This window comes from Gallus gallus, chromosome 4 (assembly GCF_016699485.2).
Source record: "Gallus gallus isolate bGalGal1 chromosome 4, bGalGal1.mat.broiler.GRCg7b, whole genome shotgun sequence".
NCBI lineage: Eukaryota > Metazoa > Chordata > Aves > Galliformes > Phasianidae > Gallus > Gallus gallus.
The window spans coordinates 64,204,419-64,228,437 of NC_052535.1; the positions used below are offsets into that span (position 1 = coordinate 64,204,419).

A 24,019-nucleotide genomic window follows, 5' to 3' on the forward strand; every position below is an offset into this window, starting at 1 on the left:
TTTATAAATTATACAACTTCCTATTAAAAACTGATAACAATAACTAATGCCTATTTAAATCCTTTAAAAACATTGCGAAGAACATAAGTAAAATATTAATGTTATATATGTGACACAGCTGGTTTGATAGTTTGAAAGCAATTGCACACCTCAAAAAAAAAAAGTTATCTATCACTTTCCTAGAATCCCTTATCATTTATACTGAGGTTTACCTGTTTTCTTAAGTAACTGAAAAGAACTAAAGGAGTAACACAGGGTACTATTACCATACATGTTTTCCAGATAGCTCGAATTTAATATTTCTTCATGTTTTTTCCACACACCCCTCCCCCCATCCAGTTTAATTCTCTGATTCTGTTAGCCAGTCAACTTTTGCACTGTTAGTGTGTGGAAAAGATTATATGCATAAACCAATTAGAAGATTGGAAGTGCTTTACTACTGTAAGCTGGAAAACTAGTTTACTAGTGTTGAATGAGCTAATTGAGTACTAGCAAGGTGGCAAGCTTTTTATATACCAGCAGAGACAACTAGAATAGGCAGGCAGAGAATCTAATCTATTACACAAGCATTATGCAAGGACATTAACTGGTTCCTTCCTGCAGCAATGCCAAATTTAATTCAGATATGCTCTGGATTTCACTCTGTCACATCCTTTGTTAGCAGCTAATATGCAAGATATAACTGACAGATGTAAAATTTAGATGCCAAAGCAAGCATAATTATGAAGAAGTTGTCAAGGTAATAAGAGCTAACATTGTAGTTCAACCATACTGTGCATGAAATTTAAAAAAAGATTATCACTTCCTCTATTAAATCTTTATTAATGTATTCATTCAAACATTCTAAAAAGCAATAAATACTATTCCAGAAATTAGCGAACCTCAAAACATTGAGAGATTTAGTTTAGATTAGAGCTTAACATCAGAGATTAGCTGGTATATCAAGCTGCCAGTTAGCTCCTGCCCAAAATGAATCCTTCTGTGACACATCATCAACATATTAAAAAGTAGCTCTTGCACAAACACTCCCCCGTGGCCTTTCCTAAACCCTGCTTATCCCTAGAGCATGATCCTGATGACAAGGCTAATCAGCTGGATAAATTATGTATCTGTTTTTTCCACCTAAACAGGAGGTTTTCACCGAACTAATCAAATAGTAAGGCAACCTGCACTTGCTGGGCATGATTTTCTGAAACACGATAAAATCCTGACTCTATCTGTGTCAAAGGCAGGGCTTTCTTCTGACAGGAAAAAAAAATAGATAAACACAACCAAAAACAAAAACAAAAAAAAACCCCAAACAATAGCAGAAAGCATGGCAGACAGTCAGATTCAAAGACAGAAGAGGAAGCCAACTCCTAATTTCAGTGCGCTGTCAATGAAAGAGATACATTTTCTCACATGTGTATATTGGCTTTACAAGGAGTTCCACTGCCACTGTATGAACTGGGTAGCCGTGCTTTGAGGGAGACCAAAACTACCAGATGGGAGTAGCAATGGTAGTTGAGCTCTAATCTTGACTTGAGCCTCTAATCTTCATTTGATATTACAAATAAGAACAAACATTCTATCAAAAATGAATGGGAGAAAATAGAGGGAAACAAGTCAATCAAGGATGCAACAAGCAGTGAGCACGGGTATGTTGTCAAGGCCAGACTCAGCAGTAGGCATCAACCTGATATCTTGAAGACTAACATCACTTTGGCCAAAGGGAGCAACAACCGAAATGACCGAGCTAACCTCTCTTGAGTGATAATCATGCTGGATAAGCAAATCCTAGTGATTACATCTGGTTTAGATAAACAATAAGAGACAAAGGAATACGCTGGTGTATCTAATGGGATATGCATGAGAGGGCATAATCCATTCCAGAAGCCTTACAGCTGCTTACATAACTCACAACTTTTCAATAAAAAGTAAGCATCACACCACACTACAGTGTGATTTTTGAGAAGGCACAATTTCACTCACACAGCAAAACAAAGGCAAGTTAGCAAATAGTTTCAGAGCAGCCTTGTACAGTGAAATCCTAAACTGCGATTAAGAGATGATGAAAGGAAGTATTAACGTAAACAAGATAGCACATTGGGCTAAGGGATAAGCAATTATTACAAAAATTCCCAAGTGATCTAGTACACTAGAGATAGATGGTAGCATGATTCTCTGGAGTCACTGTAAAGAAACACCATCTTCTGAGGATGCTCAGATACGAGAGAAAAATATTCCAGAATGTCTAGAAACAGCACCTCCCTAAAAGAGCAGAAATACATAGAGATCCAGAAAGGAGGCTACAACATTGAATGGAGGAAAGAAAAAAACAAACAAGCAATACCCGTAGTATTACAAGTAGCGACAGCTAAAGGTTTTGTCCATTAAGTGACATGTCATACCAGAAATGCATTCAAGAAAAGAAAAAAAAACAGTCTGCTTGTATAAGCACCCCACAGAAGCTCAAAATGTACTTTGCATTTTCCTTCACTCATAATGCGTGATCAGTACAAGCCATGTCTCTTGGAAAAATACAAATTGGATGCCAAAAGAGAATTGATTATAAAACTGCGAGACAAAAATCTTTCCACAGAAAAACAGAAGTGCCAATGCTAGCAAGCCAAAGCAGATAATTAAACTATCCATCAAAACTGAAATCAGAAACCTGGATGTTCTACAGTTAGAAGAGTACATTATATCCTAAAACATTCATACATACTGTGGGTGCTTTAGCAAGATGTTGAGCAATCAAAACAGTAAGCATTATTACAAGATGAAAATCAGCAGAGATGGCTCTTAAACTGGGATGAAATTTCCAAAATTACTCTCAGGTTTATGGACACTGGAGAAAGAATTAAAGCAACCTTTTGTCCTGTCATCATGAAACAATGATTCTTTCTTCTGCTGCTGCTAGAATGAAAGCAGCAATTAATCACGTGAAACAAATATGATAGATGCCCTTAAGAAATGCATTAAATTAGGGGTGTGAGGCATGGTGACAGTGACTGCATTGAATCAAAGATAGCTAGGCTTCCTGAAAAACAAAAATCAAGCAATGTCTGCATGGTATGCCTGTTCCAAACATATTAATGACAACAACAAAAATGCAACATAACACACAACTTCTGTTGATTCCTCACACTACAGACTTTGTGTATCATCTAGCTACTGTCTAATACAAACTTCCTAACAACACTCTCAAAATAGCATCAACAAGCACAAATGGAAGTAGTAGTTAAACCAGACTGTTTCAAGCATTTTCTGTTAAGCACTGAGTTTCATACAGAGACTGACAATAAACTTGCAGTCTCAGGTGACACATGACATCAGATTTTACAGATGCTACATAGAATCACAACTTCTGAGTATACTCAGTAGATAAAAACAATAGAACAGCATTATCTATACATTATTTTCATTTTGCCCACCTAGACTCTTGTCTGATTTCCCCATATCTAAAAAGAGAAGATTGACATTTGAAGGAAAGATTGAAGGAAAAAAAAAAAAAAAACAGCCCACAAGTATCTATGTTGCATTAATTACTTTGTCCTCCTTGATTAGCAAGCAAATGAGAATTATCTATCAGAACAAGCATTGCTTTGAGGCTTCCTCAGGGAGATTTTCCATTTCTTTCTCTGGTAGGCAATATGTTAGCTGCCCACACAGAACCAAAAGCATGCCTTCCAGACCCACTCCTGGTAAGGAGCTGTCCCACTGAAGAGAAATAGCCACCCGCATTCCTATGCTCTATCCATACCCTTGATAAACCAGAGTAGAACTAAATAACTTTGCAGAACAAAGTCTTATGCAGTCTACCCATACCTTTGTAAAGCCATTGGTTTTGTGTCACTCTTCAGTGTTCTGTTACTCCTTCATCAAAGATAAATATATAAATAAAATCAAATAAGCATTAACCAGGAATATTTAACATCTTTCTGACTGCAGTGTGGCATTGCTCTTGCAGAAGAAAACTCTATGCAAACAGGAAAAACAATCTTGCATTCATTCCAAGCATAATGTTTTTGTATGAGTCCCAAACAAAGTCTTCCCTCAGTCCCTCCAAAACTCATTGCTTGCAATACTCTACAGAATTTCTACTTATTCATCTTCTGTCCATCCTCCCATTCAGTGGCTGCAAGCTCAACTTCAGTTTAACCTCCATGAAATTTACTCAGAGACATTTCATAAAAATTCAGACACTAGAAGTTTCAGAATTTCAGTGATTTTAAAATAAAACACATGGGACCACTTACCTATCAAACCTTTTAACTGAGCTTTGCAACTGCAGGTGAGCTACATAGTAACAATTCACAGTCCTAGGAAGGTGATCAAGAAAGTCTTCCTGGAAACCATTTCATAGATCTTATAATCATTTAGCAGCTATTAGGTTTTCCTAGGGCCTTCTCTTCTCCAGGCTGAACAGCCCCAGCTCTCCCAGCCTGTGTTCCATCCCTTGGATCATTTTTGTGCCCCCGCTCTAGACATGCTCCAACAAGCCTATGCCTCTCCTATAGCAAGGACTCTACAAATACATGCAGTAATCCAAGTGAGGCCTCACCAGGGCAAAATAGAGGGGCAGGATCACCTCCCTCAACCTGCTGACCGCTCTTATTTTGATGTGGTCCAGGATACAGTGGCTTTTCTGTTCTGTAAGGGCGCACTGCTGGCTCATATCTAGCTTGCCATCCATCAGTACACCCAAGAGCTTTTTGGCAGCTTGTCTTGATAGTTGCCACTACCCAGATGTAAGGCCTTGCACTTGGATTTGTTAAACCTCATGATGCTCACCTGGACCCACTTCTCATATCTGTCTGGGTCTCTTTGGATGGCAGCCCATCCCTCAGGTGTGTTGACTGTACCACACAGCTTAGTGTCATTCACAAACTAGCTGAGGGTGCACTCAACCCCACTGTCAATGTCATTGATGAAGATGTTAAGGAATACCAGTCCCAGTACTGACCCAAAAACATGAAGGACAAGAAGATGATAGGGAATAGTCAGCATGCATTGGAAATCATGCCAAGCCAATCTATGTAACACAGAATTGACTAACTTGCTGGGTGAAGGGAAAGCAGCTGATGATGTTTACCTCAACTTTAGCACAGCTGATCCCTCCGAGTCAACCGAACAGCCTCAGAGACAAGCTTATATAATTACACAGCAAGAAAGGTTGAATCAAAGTCCAGCTAGAGGCTGGTGGTGTAACCCAAAGGTTGACACTTGGGCTAATACTGATTAACACCTTCATTAATGAGCTAGGCAATATGATGGAGTATCCCTGAGCAAGATCGTACATACAAGAAGGAGTGGCTGGTGTGCCACATGGTTATGTTGTCATTCCAATGGACCTTAAATGTGGGGAATGTGAAGCCCTGAACCTGGAGAGGAACAACTTCAGATACTGGAATACACTGAGGGCTGACCAGCTGGAAAGCAGTTCTGCAGAGAAGGCCCTTGGGATCCTAGTGGATAAAAAGCTGACCATCAGCCAGCAATGCACCCACATAGCAAAGAATATCTACTCTGTGAAGACTAGAAATATATTTCTTTTTCAAACAGAAGTCAGTGCAATCACAAGTGCAAGGGGGATAAGTTGCCAGAATATATGCTTTTCAACTTGTATATCTGACATAAGAAGGTGAATGAAAAAGCAGCATCGATGAGCCAAAGAGCAATATTTGTTCTTCAGATGCTTTTTAGATAAACACTAGGGGTATTGTCCCTGCTTATACGAAAAGTAAGGAACTGTTTTGTGGAGTTGTGTTACAGTCCACATAGAGGATGATTATGTAAGTTGTACACTACACTACTACATTTTTAATAGGGAACAGACTGTCACCACCATCCTTTCAGGCAGCAGACTATAATCCCCAGGCAAGATACAATCTGCTGTTTTCACCAAGTTTCTGCAGGTATTGTGGAGCAATCTGACTTGGAAACTGCTGCCTAGTGCCTCAAGGGAGGAAATTCTTTCAGCTTGCTTCACAGGTCTGATAGGAACGCTAAACTTTGGGAGGAGCTAGAAGATGCTAATTTGCAGATTTGTGTTTTCTTACCTCTTTGCTTTACGTTTATGCCTTGTCAGCAAGACAGCTGATTTTAAAATCAAACCCAACTCCTTTTCCAAGCCTTTGAGAACTGTGACTTTAACGGTCTGAGTTTTGGCAAGTTTGAAAAACAGACAAATGCTTGATAGCATAACTCCAAAATGTTATCTGTACATAATCTACAGTATGAATTAATAAAAGGCCAGCTGTTATACCTTATGTAACTCTTACCCTATAGTTAATAGCGTCTAAGGAATTTTGTGGGTAGTAAGGAAGAACAAACTAACCAAGGCTTATCCATACAAGCAGGTTTTGCAGCCAAGCAGCTAATGTGCTATGAACCCAAACCCTACTTTATAACTTATCACGTAGAGAAATAATTACGGCAAAAAAATATTGCAGTAATTGTCTGATCATTTTTCATTTGCTAATTTACAAAAACAAAAATCATCATTACTTGTGGATGTTTAGGTGGAGATCAATTTCAAATAGTCAAAAGGAATTCCACAATTAATGCATTTAGTTATAATTAATGCAGTAATAATTAATGCATGCGAATGAATCTTGACACTTCAAAAGTTCTAAAGTGATACTCATAGGAAAACTTGCACATATGCACATTGTGTGTAGAGGTGATGAGGTGCTCTCTTCTTAAAAATAGAGTTGGAAAGCTGAAGATCACACAAACAGATTAGAAAAACTGTAGATTCCCCTCCCATCTGTTTTGTTTGCTGATTTTACAGTGCCTCAGTAAATCAGAATGACTCTGTTCAGCCTAATGACTTTCTCTTGCAAGGACAAATCTTTATTAACTATCTCAGCGCAGGGCAGAACACAGCAAAGCACCACTGCAGCAAAGTATCAAGATAAGGGGTGGATGATCTAATATGTACTTTGTAGTCTGGCAGGAACTTCCAGTGTCTGGAGCTGCGTTTTTTAACTTTCAGTGTGACACAGAACATACTGCCCTGTTCTGAAACTCACATTTAACTCATATTCTGGAGTGACAATGTCAGATCAAACTGTCAACTACAGTCTTAAAACCACTATATTTAAAAAGCAATGTAAAATAAATGTCAGTTTGACTTCAGAGTAATGGAATATGGAAAGTTCTTCTAAAACTGTCCATTTACAAGGCAACAAAACATTTCAGTTTATGACAGTTCTCAACACATGCCTGAAGAAACTGTGTGGGACTTAACTTCTGCCCTAAGAGAAGGTGACAGGAAACATGGAGAAACAGATTTTCTTCATAATTACTTTCACATGATAAGGCTGGTATAAAGATATCATCAGAGTAATACTGATTACAGTAACAGTCATTCCCCCACAGTTTTTACTCCCAAGTCCATTCATGTTTTAGCCCCAAACCAAAGGAGGAGTTGGACAAAAATCAAGAGGAAATTAACAGCTTCAACAACCCCTAAGCCATCACAGCTGGGTGGAAGGGAATGGGTATAGTAGCACAAGCCAGACATTGACAGTGACAAGGTAACAAGTTTTGAAGTAGGCTACTTCAAAATACAACATCATCATTTTGCTTTCTGATACGTCATTTACAGCTTTCCTTTCAAACCAAGTTACTTAGATTTATCATTGAGAAACTCTGTTCTACAGGAAATTTAACAGTCATAAAACCTCTGGCCTTCCAAATATAGGCAAGATGCTGTCATAATAGAGTAATACTTCACTATATATGTCAGCTGCTCCAAAACTAATCCCTCTTATTTTATTACATTAACCTACAATGTCAGAGGCAGATGTTGGTTGTAAGGGAGTAAAGTATGAACCTTCCCACCAATATTCCATTACAAGTTGTTGTTATGTGGCAGGTGGCAGCAGAGGGGCAGTCTGACAAAGTGGTGACTGACATGGAAGCGTGTATGAAGCAAAGGTGTGTCACTGAATACTTTCATGAAGAAAAAAAATGGCACACAACTGACACTCATCAACACTTGCTGAACATTTATGGGGACTGAACAGTGGATGTCAGCACAGAGAGGCAGTGGGTGGTGCATTTCAGCAGTGGTGACAGCAACATGAAAGACAAGCCACGTTCTGGACAGCTATGCAGATTTTAATGAGCACAGTATGCAGGCTCTTGTTTGTTGCTGGTGAAAATGCATAGCTAATGATGGTGACTACATTGAACAATACTTTTTTTGTAGCTGAGAATTTCCTCTTTCAAATAGTGTTACTGTGCTCTTTGTATCTACTGTAGTTTCTACGGATATAAGTAGGAGGCATTACTTTCCGAGGGACCTACATGTAACTGTCATTACATTTAGTGCTATATACATAATGTGCAAAAGAATGTTTGTGAGTTGAACAGAGGCAGTTCAGCAGAGGACACCTGTTACAAGTGGAGTATCTTAATTGGAAGCCAAGTTTTGAAGAGAATATGAATTCTCCCAGCCACTGCTGTATCACCAGCGAAAAGGCATATCTAGCACACAGGGAAGTGGTAGGAGCTGGGGACACGACAGCCCACTTAGCCACTCTAGTTTATCTGTACACAGATCAAGAAGGTTAAACTATGATGCACAAAGATATCTATCTCTGTATGTACTGAAGTTCACTTCTGACAGGGTGAATTAAGCCTCTTGAGCATATCTGCTCCCACAGCTGGAGCACTTCAGATCATGAACTGTTTTATTTCAAGCTAATTTAGGTACTATACACTACATTGCCTTCTGGCATAAGTTAAAAAGTAGACAATAATAACAGTCATGTACCTTCAACCTATGCACAGCACGTAGTGAAAATGTCAGCTGTTAGTTACTACAGATACAGAAAGCAAACTTACATGTGTAGTGTTTGAGTCACAGCATGTGGCTCACTACAGGAGATACTGTAGTGGCATGATTACAGTGGTGACAATCACACTCATTAGCACAGGCTCATCCAAAACAAACTTCCTCACAGCAGAACTACTGCATTCCAACCCTACAGAGTATCTAAAGGATTGTCAGTACTGCATGAACACTAATAACTTATCACAACTAAATACATGCCCAACATTCCTTCCTTTCCCCATGCTGGTTCAAACTAAGACAATACACCAGAATTGAATGCTGTATGATGACATAACACCTTTGGTTATTTCTTTGCAAAAGGCACCTAGTGGCTGAGAAGAACTTGTTATGGTACTACATAGCCTTTGCAACTTTACAATGTGTTCTTATATCTTTTCCATTCTATCATGTAAGAAAGGATTTCACAGACATTAACAAAACATAAAGCTATCTTTAGAGCTCTCTATCACCTCTTGTGGTTTTGTGCCTAATTTCCCTATACTGTTCTAATATGGAAACTATGCCAAAGAACATTTCTTTAGAAAGAGCCCAAGGTAATTTATAGTGTATGCTAAGGCCAGATAGCTGTACTTAAATGAAAACTGTTTAACTTTAGCAAGCGTCAGTACAGGCTAACCTTGACTGGAAAGCAAAGATATTTTAGGATTGTAGTATTTACCTCTCCAGGTACAAATTTAATCAGCAGAGCCAAATTGTAACATTTTACTTAATAAAATATAGCTAAATTTTACTACTCAGAATTCAGCAGCTACGACATTTTAAACAGGTCATCCACATGAAAACCATTATTATTCTTTAATAACTCTTAAGTTTCCAAGTGATCTCAATATTCTACCATAAAAGATAGGAATAATAATTTCTCTCAGGTTAAAATACAAAGTAAGTGGGAATATATCAGTTTATCATCATTTAAGTTCTTTTCATTTTTCTATACTGCACAGTAGCTCCTGATTTTTCATTCATTCATCTTTTCCTCTTTTGAGCTTCACAAATCCTCTTGAAAAATAGTTTTGTGATTGCATTTAGTCTGCCTGTTGAAGAAATTGCCTAGTCTTTGATAGATGGACTAAGTGAGACAATGTTGACAACTGAATACTTCAGATTAGCAAGAACTGTAAATCTGAACTGCAAAATTAAGGAAATGAGAGTTGCAGAGACAGGACATATAGACAGGGTGGGCAAACAATTAAATAGTTATTAAGAAATTATCCTAAAGGATGCAGACCATTTAGCAGGCCATGGAATTAACAGTATTTAAGGTACCATCTGATACATCACTACCAATGAAATTATCCAATCTTTTTGATTAACCAGATATAGCACCATTGAATTACTGACATAAACTACAAGAAGTTCTTAAAATTGATAATTAAAAGCTATATCAGATAAAATACATGTGTTAGACTTCTGAAATAATCCTTAAATAGTTCTTAAAATCGATATTAAAAAGTTATGCATGCTATGTGGACTGCTTGCCACAGTGTTCTAAGCATTTTCTGTAATAAGCAAGGAAGTTTCATTTAGTAGTGTTGCATGGCCTGAGGGGAGCAGAAGTATTTTCAACAAAGAGAAAACATCTGTGAAGACACTTATTTACAGAGGCATGTGATAAACAGACTCATGTGCTCATGAAGTGAAAAAAGAATAACATCCTTTTTCTGACAAATCAACAAAGCTAATGTATCATAAACTGTAATCCGAGTTTTGGGATTTCTTATTTACATTCTTGTTCTGCTTTGTTTTACTGTTGAGTGTCAACTTTCTCAGTGCTGCAACATAATCCAGTAACAGGGCTTGGGAAGTATCAGCCACAATTTAAATTTCTATTACAAGTAAACTAAGTTTCATTAACAAGTAGACTTTCTTCTGTGTAGCACTTTTTAATCAAAAGTTACAAAGGTTATGAGAACAACTGAGGCCATCAGAGGACTTAAAAATATATATTCCTATGTAAGCATGATGACTGAGATCCAGTTCTTCTCTGAAAGCTACTCTCTGTCAACAATGTGGTAGACGTTTTGGAGAAATAACAGCAAACCAAAACTATGAATTCTTACTGATGTCTTTTACATTGCCTTGAACTTTTTTTCACCAAAACTCGTCTCCCATAACAGTAAGGCAGAGAGCTCCTGGATATAAACCCCCCATGCACCCCCTAAGTTTAACAGAGAATTCAAATCAACTCTTACCTGATCACTAGTTCTTTTAGTCACACTGCTTTTTCAGACATTTAAGTTTCACCATAGGATTGGTGAATGCAAATTAATTGAGAGGTAAATAAGGTAAGGTTTATTGGACAAGAATCATCTTCTAAAAGACCATCTGATGTAGTTGGAAAAAAAAAGGTACACAATTATTTTTTCAGATTTGAAATAGAAACGCAAGTTTCTAGATAAGGGCAAGTTTGAACAAACTGATCCCAGTTGCCTAAAAATTAGGCAATGTGAAAGAAAAGGTGGTTACTCTTGGCAAGGCAGAGCAAATGATGTCATTAATAGGGCAAGGAATGACACAGAAACAGTACTGCTACTGCTAATATAAAGGCCTTTCTGAAAGACGAAGAAATGAAGCAGAAATGATTAAAGATCTTCAAAAACATTAAAAACATTGAAATAATCTTCATGGAATTCAGATGTCATCAGAAAAAAATAAATATTACTGATCCCAAGAAAATACCAAGAGAAATAATTCCCACCGTAATTTCATTCCAGATAAAAGAAGTGATACATTATTATTGAAGAACTGTACAATTACCAAGCCTTGAAACCACTCAGTAAATCACTTAGCAGTTTGGCAGGTAGTATCAGTAAATGTTTTTAGGAATGTCCCCCTTCCCAAGACACAAATCACTGCATTATGAGTCTGAGATGCTAAAATACTGTCAGCTTTACTTGTTATAAATCTGATTATATTTCAAGTTGTTCTAATTTCTATACATTTTAAATTTACAACTTGCAATCTTGCTCGTTGCTTGCTTATTTTTCACACAGCTAAATAGTTTGTCGTGTAACTAACTAAAGAAGCTAGCATGTGTGGCAGAAAGTGACATAAGTAATTCAATAGGTAAACTGTCATTGCAATTAGGATATTACCACTGAAATAATATTTCAGAAAGCAGCAGGAGAAAGAGGTTCTCATTCTGACAAACTGTAAGTTTTAATGAATTCCAATGTCAGGAGGTGAATGTTACACAAAGATTTTGTTTTTCCCTCTCAAAGATTTGCACTGGAATATCAATTAGACGTTGTTCTTCCTGCCCTAACAAGGCATATTGCAGCCACAATCCAGGTTTGCCCACTCAAAAGCAGGGCATAGAACGTCCAGTCCTTCATAAATTATTTACTAAACATATTTTGAGATGAAAGATACAGAAAAAAATTGCAAGATCTGAAAGGAATAATAAAAAGAATTGTAACTTTTAGTCAACAGTTTCCTGTATGTACTGATACAAGCATAATCAAAGCACAATCAAATCCCTAGCAGGAGGCACCCCTGCCTATAGCAGGGGAGTTGAAAGTAGATGATGTTAAAGGCCTCTTCCAACCCAAACCACTCTATGATTCTGGGGTTCTATGAAAGTCCTAGCTGCGTCTTCAAAAGTTTAATCAGGTCGCACCAATGCAATTTCAGATAGTAATTTTGCACTATTGCTGAAAGCTGTATAATGGATTCTTTACAGTAAATAATGCATGAGTTGAACTGAGAGATTGAAAAACTGCAGCTCAGATATTTTGAGATAGAGAGACTTGCATATGAAAGTCAATGGAAATAACTTTTGTCTTTACTTGTCTTTGTATCAGGACCATTGTGTTACGTGATGTAACAAATACGTTTTGAAACACAGGTATTCTGCATAGTAAATCTTACTTTTATTGCTTTGTAGAGGCAGAATTTTTCAGTCTTCCGCTTAACAGTGTTATGAAGAGAGAATGTGCTGATACCATTTGCTGTCTTCCATTTTTGAAAGCAATAGTACTAAAAAGGGCTGTGCAGGAGAAGCAAGAAACACCTAACATCATGAAGATCAGGAAGGATTGTTGCCAAATACATCATTTTGTTTCCATCATGTGCTCATAATGTGGACTCTGGCTGTATTTATTTCCTGTTGCTATAAACAACTTTCATTTAGTGTACATGAAAAGCTGAAGTTTTTCTATGATTATTTTCTTCCCACAGAGCTTCTCTCAGGGCATAAGCATGAAGTACCAGAAACTGGATTTGCAGCGAGGCTTTGGGCTTCCAAAGGTTGGGTTATAGTTTTCTACAGCCCTTAGGGGAAATCATGGATAGGCTTTTTTTTTAAGCAGAAAGAAACATCACTCAGTGAGCAAAAATTTGAGTTACTACACCTGAAGTAGTGAATGCTTTTTGACAATATGTATCTCTAGGCCTTCATAATATGAAAATCTGAAAAATAGTTTAGTTATGATTACTACTTTATTATGATAAAGTATACTTATGTTTCATAGAGATTATACATAGACTAAGAAGTTCTTACTACAAGAAGAGAATATATATATTACTCAAACACTGTAAACAAATAAGATTATTTTTCTTAGTGAAAGTAGGTTAGATGTAAAGGTTCCCATAAAGCACTAGGTATACCTCAGCATCTTAAATCTTCTCTTCAATCTCTTTCAATTCTTCTCTGAAATGCTCTTGCATAACATTCTCCTATATGCCTCATCCAACAGTTGCAGTGAATTCACATTGCAAAGATCATCCTGAAATTTGTGCTTAGTCGTTTGCAAAATAATGTGCTGAAGTAGACAGGGGTAGACGAGTGAAAATAGTTTACTCATTTAGCACAAAAACATATGATAAAGCCGTTCATCAGAAAAACATACAGATGTCATTTGGATTGTCTCAGCAAGGGTTCATATTCTGTATTTTTCCCTCAAGTAGAATTGCCTGTTTGTTTTTCATGATTCATCTGCTACTGCAGTAGGCAACTGGAGTGCTAAAAGCCTAGTGGAGGCAGTGAACAAAGCCTAGCAGGCATTCCAGTACTTTTCTGATGCCCAAATTCCTGCTTTGAGTAAAGGCTAACACATTTCCTAATGCATTCTTGCAAATACTGACTTCCTTTCCTGAGATCGGTGACATCTTTCCTTCTATAGTCATCTGGAAACGTTTTATGTTTCTGTTTGTACATCAGATCATAAATCTCTTTTAAAAGAAGAATAATCCTGAAAACAATTGTTGAACTCACTATATCTACTCTCTTGCTTTGGGTACGTTCAGTATGTGATCAGGAAAATTTCTCTAAGACTGACTGATTGACAGACTCACAAATTCTACCTAATTAGTACTCATCAGATCTAGCCAGGCATCTTCAGCACTCCAAGCAATGTTCTATTAATGTAAGACCTTGCTTTTCCAATTCTAAATATGTAAAGATTTCCATGAGTCAAAGAGAATTATTCAATGATATTATGTCTCTCACCAAGTTTAAAGATGTTTCAAACCTGAAATGTAGAAGCAGCATGATATAAACTGCAGAAAAACTAAGCAAGAGATAAAAAGAGTGGATGTGCAAGAAAATACTTCATTTCAGATGCTATCTTAGAAAAAAACAGTATTTGAAAGATTATTACACATTTAAAAACCTACCGAACCATAGAAATAAATGTTCTATTTAAAATGATTCACTTCAAAAGTGGCACCGAAGAAAAATTCTACCCTAAAAAAAATTACAGTTTCTCCCAGTTAGATCCAACAAGAAGTTTTCTACAAGAAAGAAAGATGCTAACAAAATTATTTTGTGATGCGACATCTCCAGGCTGTATAACAAATATTTAATGTCCCTACTAACCACCACACCAACACTGTACTGACTGAATATCAGACATACACAACCACAATATATTTGTTATGATTAAGACAGAAATTGAGCCATAAGGATGGCTTGACCCATACAGTAAAGGAGATCAACAGGAAAGGTGGGAATAAAATTAATTTCTTCTAAGTCCCATGTAGAAAATTCCTGCAGTAAAGTCATTTCTTTCAACAGAGATGTTTTATTCTTTTCCAAAAGAAGCTCTAACGTAAGTGCAAACACGTTCTCTGATTTTTTGAAGTGCTTTCAGATTTATGCTGGCCTGAATATGAACAGAAGTTGCCCTATAAGTTTTAGAAATACTTGGCTAGACACCAAACACTGCACTTACATAAGGCCATATAATCACCTGACACTTGTAGCTGCCCTGCTGATTTTCCAAGAATTTTAATCCTCTTCTCATGAAACTATCCCTTCAGTGAGCAAATGTGTTTAGTCAATTATTTAAATGCTTATTTTGGAAACAAAGTTTGATTTATCAAACAGGAGAATATTTTCCACTCTCTAACATCAGAAATCAGAAGAAATCTATTTGTACAGCAATGTACAAAGTGGAGCTTGTCATAAAATGGCCCATTACTCAGCTGAAGACTAGCAGGCTGCTTCTACACATTTAAAAGCCCTTCTACAGAAGAACAGTAAAGCTTCACAGCACTTCCTTCCTGCCAAGCAGATGGATCATCATGCCAGAAAGTAATGCATGTAGTTAGCACACAGTAAGCACACAGTAGTTGTTACACTGTGCACAGAGCAGACCAGATACTGCTGCCTGATGTTTGGGCACAACAGTAACAAGAACTTCCCATTACTGTAGGTTTTATTTTTTAGAAAGCTTAAATATAGTCTATACTTATTATTTAGAAAGCCTTAAATATAGCCAATTCTATTTGCTTTAGCTTATATTTATGTCGGATATAAAATTAAATGGATCAAATCCCTAGCCTCGTGAAGGCAATAGAATTTTTAACTACAGGCTTCAAAGAAACCAAAATCTGTTTCATTAGTACTCAAAATATTTTTACTTGCTGACTACACAACTGGAGCTATTCATTAGTGATGACTATGGTGTCTGGGTTTTTTTTTTTTTGTATGTGTAAATTACATGTATACCCTTTGTAATAATTAAGGGTTGCTAATGTGACAACAGAATAAATTAAGAAAGCTCTGAACCACAAATTGCAGGAAGCCAGAACAATACACTATGAAATTACAACTTTCTGTGCACTTTAAAATGGATTATTGTGTGCTCTTCTTAGAACAGCTAGAAGTTAGTGTCTGGGAAGAACCACTGACAAGTCTGCTAGCAACCATCATTTTGTGCTCTCTAACACTCCTGCCTCAATAGAAGCAAAGCAGCACGAAGAGGGGGCTGCAGGCTGCACACACTCCTCCAACTCCAGCACAGATCACAGAATCATTTAGGTTGGAAAAGATCTTCAAGATCAAGTCCAGCCATCAAGCTGACTTTACTGAGTCTCATCACTAAGCCACGTTATCTACTCGACCACTTCCCTTTGAAGCTCACATCAATGCTTGACCACCGCCCTTTGTGAAGAAATTCATCATGATTTCCAATCTAAATCTCCTGAAATGAAACATGAGGCTGTTTTCTATCACTTGTCACCTGAGAAAAGAGACTGACACCCTCCTCACTGCAAATGACTTTCAGGTAGTTCCAGAGAATGATGAGATCTCCCTCAGACTCTGCTTTTCCAGACTGAAGAACCCACATTCCCTCAGCCACTCCTCATAACTCGCCTTCCATTCCCTTCATGCACTTCATTCTGTTCTCTGCACACAGTCAGGCAATTCAATATCCTCGTAGCAAGAAGCCTCTAAAAACTAAACACAATATTCAAGGTAGTCTCTCCAGCGCTGCATACAAGGGTACAACCACTTCCACACTCCTCTTGGTCACACTATTTCTGATGCAGGTCAGGCTGCCGTTGGCCTTGTTTGCTACCAGGGCACACTTCTGGCTCTTGTTCAGCCAGCTGCCAATCAGAACCCCTAAGTCCTTTTCTGCCAGGCAGCTTTCCAGCCACTCTGCCCTAAGCCAACACTGCTGCACAGGTTACGACCCAAGTAACATACACTCTCCTAGCAGACTCATACCTTTGGCATCTGCTTACTTAGCTTATGCCCAAAAACAGCCTTTAGTGGAAACTCCTCTAGTAAAAAAACCCACTTGAAGGAGAAAAGTCAGTCACCGATAAGCAAGTACAACTACGGGAACATTTCTCTGTGTGAGCACAAATGATTCTCTGCTCTTGCCTGACATGCCCACGATCTCTAACATGAATGAAGCTCCAGTGACTGAGAACTCAGCTGGCTTCCATAGGGATTATGCAGTTTAAGCATGGGAACAATGCTTTGGTACGCATGAAATTCAATGCACTGTGTGATAGGAAGTAATTAGAAAACTGCTTAAAACCTTGGACCATCTATTTCATGCTACCAGAATTGACTTCAGTTCCTTGCTTGAAGGGTATTTTGACACATAACGCAGTTTGTTAAATGTCAATTTTCTAATGGGAAAGCATAATCATTTCAAACTACATTGCTTTCTTCATCTTATCCAAAACATTGGTTCAAGCTTGTTTACCAAGCACTGAATGCATCTGCATGTCAGTGCATTCACTAATTTTAGCCAAAATTCAAAGTTCCACTCCTCCTAAGGGTCAAGTCTGCAGAAAAACAACATCTGGCTGGAGAAATGTGAATTTTCTTCAGCATCATGGGAAGTATTTTCTGGACAGAGAATGAGGCTATCATAGCAGAATAGGCACATCAAGCCCTCTAAAATTCCTATGTGGTAATGATGCAAAATGGAAAATGCTGAGAGTCGAATCTACATGGAAGTATAATTGTTTATAAAAAAAATAAGGATATGTGTTTGTGTACGAATCTGCATCACAAAAATCCTACTTTCATTCAACACTACTTGCCACCTTCCACAAATAACAACAGATTTTTTTTATTCATATCATGAAATTTGCTTCACAATTTTTAAACTGCTCTTGAACACAGAACCATAGAATTGTTCGAGTGGGAAGGGACCCTTAAAGGACATATACTCCCACTCCCCTGCAATCAACAGAGAGGGACACATGCAGCTCAATCAGGCTGCTCAGAGCCCCATCTAGCCTGACCTTGAATGTCTCCAGAGACAGGGCATCCAACACTTCTCTAGACAACCTGTTCCAGTGCCTCACCACCCTTACAGCAAAAAACTTTCTCCCTGTAAAGCTCTCTGAAGCATCTTCAGAGAGTTTTGCATAAGCCCTGCTCCTAACTCCAAGGAACAAACAGGGTCCTTGTACAGGACCCTGTATCCTGTACAGGATAGTGCTTCTGCTACAGGAGAAACAGCAGCAGCTTCTCAAAGTGATATATATGTTGTTTTGAGTGGAGCTGGCAGTTTGCAGAGTGAAGTAAAGCAGGTATACAGGAACGCACAGCCAAGGCTTACAAATGAAACTAATACCAATTTCTGAGGAGAAAAGCTCAAATTTATAACAAACAGTTCAAAAGATACATTTATTTCCTTTAACCTGTATTAAGCTATAGTGATCTTGACCATTGTACATGGAGGAGTTAGAGATCCACACAGCAGCAATCCTATGCTGCATTCAGTTTGGCCTTTAAGCCTGTGTTGCATGCACCCTTTGGCAGCAGGATAAACTCAGCCAGCTCACTGCAACAGGCAGCCCCCACTTATCATAGAATGGCCTGGGTTGAAAAGACCCTCAAAGATCATCTAGTTTCTATCCCCCTGCTACCCACCCACTAGACCAGGCTGCCCAGAGCCACATCCAGCCTGGCCTTGAATGCCTCCAGGGATGGGGTATCCACAGCCTCTTTGAGCAACCTGTTCCAGTGCATCATCACCTTCTAAGAGAAAAACTTCTTTCTAAAATCTAACTTAAATCTCCCCTGTCTTAGGTTAAAACCATTCCCCCTTGTCCTATCACTATCAACCCATGCAGTCATTCCCCCTCCTTTTTATACGCTCCCTTCAAATATTGGAAGGCCACAATGGAGTCTCCCCAGTGCCTTCTTTTATCCAAACTAAACAAGCCCAGTTCCCTCAACCTTTCCTCGTAGGAGAGGTGCTCAGCAACTACATCAGCCATGTCTCTCAGAAGCCTTGAATGCATGTCATCTGGCCCCATGGACTTATACATGTTCAGTTTCATGAGGAGGTCTCAGACATGTTCCACTGTTACAGTGGGACAGAATCCACTCCTGTCACCCACACCTAGAGGTTCAGGGTCCTGAACACAGGGAGCCAGATCACCAGTGAAGAGCTGTAAATACTTTGATTGTAGGTATGTATATTTTAATGTTAGTAGTTATGATGCAACAACTGTAGAAATGAAGTATGCAGTGGAAACAATAGCACCTACAGTAAAACCCAGTGTATTGAAAGAGATAATTTTCAAATATATCAACTAACTAGAAAGTTTAAGACAATTACATTGTACAAATGAAAATGCTTATTTAAAAGCAATGATGATTAGTTGTTACATTAAGCAAGATTGCTTAAAAGTCATTCCAGATTATTTACAGTTACAACTGACAAAAGCATTATGGCTTTCTACTGAGATCTATCAAAGATAGTCACTGTCTTAAAATGAAACATTATCAAGACAAGAGATTTGTTTCAGTTTTACTACAGCGTGTTACTACTCATATTGCTTGGAGAGAGGTGATTTCAGTGAGAATAGGAACAGCTCAGTCCCAGTAGTATAAGTAGAAATCAATTACTGGCCTGACTAGTAATCTTGTTAATGATACTGCAAACCACATGAATTCTGAAAGTCTGTTAGTCCCCAGGCATTGGTACTGCAAACATCAGGTTATTTTGCTTACAATTTCATCAAGGTAATCTAGGTATCAAAAAACATCTCAAAGTGTTTTTAAGTAAATGTTTAAATAAAATTGTATTGCATCTTTTATTTTTACAATTAAGAATTAATATTTACATCTACTCTATGTAGTTTTGGCTTAAATTTGTGGCTGAGGAATTAAGGTGTTAAAGCAGTACAAGTGGGAGGAAGAAATATTACAGCAGTGATGAATGTTGACACAGTGAATCCTACATCAAACCTTCACAGTTGAGAGCCCCAAGACACAACCAAGTACTTCATAACAAGACACTGCAATGTATCACAAAGGAAAACAATGACAACAGCTTGTCAGCTTTTTCAGCTCTTTAGCGAAGAGCAGGAATGCAGTGAGTGAGAGGTAGGGCTCTGTAACACCAGCCCTGTCTTACTGTCTCCCACAGATGAGAAATCAGAACATGCTGTAAGTCTGCAGAGCAACAGAGTTCCACTGCCAGACGTGACAGTCTACCTTCAGGCACATGTCAGCAGTTCAAATAATAAGCTATTGCTAAATTTCCTGCACAGCATTAAAAAATAAAACAACAACAAAAAGAACAAAACCAACCAATCTCTACAAACTTCAGTTTACTCATTCAAAAAACACACTGATGTTAACTTACCTAACATAAGTGCTCAGACAACTACTATAAGATGCTTTCAGACACTCTAATATAGTATCTCATTCGTAACAGAGAACAGATACGATGATTGAATGTAAGAACTTGGCTGTATTAACTACTTACTTGAAAACAGTTTTTACAGGAGGACTGAAACCTCAATCTACTGTCTATGTTTATCACTACGGTATTGTATTTAGGTATTATGGATTCCTTATTGTCTAGGCATCAGACATAGTGTGCTTTAAAAGAGATGGAAAATTATTTTATTCAGCATATTCTAGTCTTTTGTAGGAATATAGAGAAAACTGATGTATTAAGATTAGTGCTTATGGAGGCTGGCTTGCATAAAGCATCACAATGAGATACTTCTACATCACTTGGTCAACTAAGCCATTGTTCTTTGCTCCTTGGCAGGAATGTGCTAATAGACTTGCATATAGTTACTCTGTGTATGACATGTTTTTGTAAATCCTGAGTTATACCACCATTTTCAGATAACTGAAACTTGAATGTACTTTCTATTACAGAAGAAATTAGTTAAACCATAATGACAACACTATATTTATTTGGGTAGGAGACATTAAATACTATTAGCAAAATATCACCCTTTTTGTGACCTCCAGAAACGACAATCTGATTGCATGCCATTAGAAGAGAGGTACATGAAAAACACTGAATAATGAAATACCTGCATGGAGGTAACATACTATTTAGTTTTAAATTGCTTCAGTAGGCTAAACAGGTGCATCTCTTACCACTCATTCAAAATTAGAGGTATCCACATCTTGAAGATACTGATTTAATTCAGTTACGTTAACACAAAATTAATTAAAATTAAAAATTCATTACTGACATTCAAATATTTTAATTGGGATTTGACAACCCTTTTAAGTTACTGTTTGCATGGATACAGTGTGGGATCTTCTTTGAAAACTGTATATTATAAAATGTATGATTCTGAAAATCATTTTTTATTCAGGCAGTATTTACCTGTGTAAACAGATCTGAGCTTTCAGTGTGTTAACCACAAATACTCAAATGACCCAAGTTTTCCTGACTGGATTCTCAAAATTTAAAAAAAAAAGAGGGGAGTATAAGAATACAACTACTTTATTCCTGCTTCAGAAAAAAAGTCCTTGCTCTCTTTCCTTTGTCTTCTTTCACATACAGCATACAAAATTGACTGTCTAAAAGAAACATTGCAAAGGTATACAATAATAATAATAAAAAACAACACAAAAATTATACTTCTGCAGGGGATTAGCAAGGAAAAAGCTTGATCCTGTTCAGCTTTAGCTTTTTCAAAGTCTTCAATCTCTCTCTTCTTTTTACTGCTGTAGAAGAACAGACTTTTTTATTTAATTATTATTTCTGAGCTGAGAATAAAAGAGATGATTATAAGGTACACTATTCACATAGATGAACAAGTAACTCAGGGAACATGTTAGTTAAGTAACAGAAGCAGCGTGGCCCTGTTAGGTTGGTATTTTGCCCAGGCTTGTTCTCAGAACAGTTCACTAAAGGGAAACACTGTAATAAAGCTACACTGCATTCCTACCCAAACTGGCTAATATTATAAAGAGAAAACACTGAAACAGTGAAGTATGTAGTTTAGTCATCAGATATTACTCTATGGAAGATGATAAATTGAAATGTGGTAGAAACAACAAACAATATTTACACAAGCACTGTAAGTGAATAAGACATCTTGGAAAAGTTACACTATAATTATATTTGATTTTAAATATTTCTTCTGTAATGACCTAACATAACTGGAGTTCAGAGAAAAGCAAACAGGAAATGGACACAGAGTGCCAACAAACCCCTGAAAAACAAAAAGATAAGCTGCTCACTTAAAGGATTGTGGGATTTTTTTGGTAGGATTTTCTTTCTTTTTAAATTAGAGATAGAAGTACAAAGACCAATAAAATATCAAGCAATGTGCTTTAAGAGATACACTTACACGCATGAGCTTATCATGGTCTTTCAGCTGTTTCCATATCACTTTCCAACAACCAGGAGTTGAAGGACACAGATCATTAAGCCCGATCCCTAAAATGTAATGCTTATGCAATGCGTGACAAGGACTGAAGATATGATGAAGGAGAATAATTTGGGATGGGCTACTTTCACTACAGAGATACCTTTGAGAAAACATGACCAGCCTGGACTCATATCGCTGAAACTTTGTACCATTGCATAGAAAGATTTGCACAAATACATACTGGAGAAAAACAAACAACACCTGTGCTCTTTGATTCTGTTGCTGAATAGAATCTAGTTAGGAAATGAAGTGCTCTTTTGTTGCTACATTGATCGTTTGTGGGCAACAGCCTGAGCCCTGAAATTGTTTTATCTCATTGTAAAAATACAGCAGGAAAAAAAAAAAAAAAAGGTAGGTAGGAGAAAAACTGAAATAGTAAATGTTCTTTACTCAGCTCATGTTTCATGTGCTCATTTTAGTGTGCTCACTTTTCTGCTGTGTGATGCAGTGCTCTGTTGGAAAAACAAAAAACAACAGCAACAAACAGACAGATTCTGAATTCAAGCCTGCAAACAACCACCTTTGTCATAAGTGATACAGAGGAGAACATTGCCTGCACCACGCTGTACGAAAGACTGGAAAAATGTGTGTGTAATAACCCAGCTTACAGTGTACAATGTGCTGCGTGAAGCTACTAATGCTCAAGAAGTAAGGAGGACATAGAAAAGAGATACAAGCCAAAGCAAAAAGAGGATACCAAAGAATCAAAATAAACAAGAAAATTCACCTGGCTGCTAAGGGGTAAACTACTGCCAAACAGGATATTTAATTGAATAAATGATTTTTGCCACCTTAAGTTTAAATTAACCAATTTTCATCCAGCTGATTTTCTTCATACAACACTACATTCAGGAAAGAGTTTAAAGACTATTCAAAGTCTTTGAAGATTCTATTCTCACTGACCAAAAACAGTTGCCTAGTATTACAGAATTTCCAAACTCATTAGACAACAAAAAGATGCATGTAAATTCTATTAAAAATAATAGTTGATAAATATTTAAGAGAAGGAGCAGTTACTCCCTTGAGCCTAAACAGTTAATCTAAATCGAAGAAGTAAATCCAAGTTTCGTACCTGCATCAACTGCTTTTCAATTTTCAAAGACAGGTAACTTTATCATTAACTATCTGGAAACCCAATGATTTCTCTAGAACTAGCACAACCCGCTTACACAGGAGGTAGATGTACTTGACAGTCCCTGTTGTTGGTTTTATACCCTATCCCAGGCTGAGCTACAATACAGCGGTAGTAAGAAATGTGGGGTTTTTGCCACTTACCATTGTGAGTAGGCTGCAAAATAATTTCTATGTGCATTTCTTAAACCCAGTACACTGATAGACAGAATTTACTTCTGTAACTATTATTGGCTACCCAAAAATGAAAGATTTTCTTTTCTTCTGAGATATCAAGTATAACAAGTATCATCTTGAAGATGGAAAGAAAAAAATCTTGTATAGAACTGGTGTATTTTTAATACAAATACAATATAATGACAGCATTTTTTTTTCTTTAACAGTGTAAGAATGAACATCAATAATTGCTAGAAATCAAAAGAACTTTATTTGACAATATATATTCAAAATTAAGTATCTCAGAGGATGATCATAAGGAGATGCAAAGCACCCAACGTGACAGCAAGGACGTATTAGAGAACATACATAATTATATATAACAAGGAACATATTAGAGAATATTTTAAAAGATATCAGAATCAATTATTGTTTAAATATAAAATTGTAGCACAGAACACAGATCACAATCATTATCTTGAGCTT

At 37.3% G+C, this 24,019-nt stretch overlaps 1 protein-coding gene across 4 annotated transcripts in view; it reads right to left on the reverse strand.

Moving 5' to 3' along the window:
* The window catches only part of TRMT9B (tRNA methyltransferase 9B (putative)), a 108,360-nt gene that overhangs the window by 78,763 nt on the left and 5,578 nt on the right, over positions 1-24,019 (reverse strand). The gene's annotated exons all lie outside the window — the stretch shown is intronic.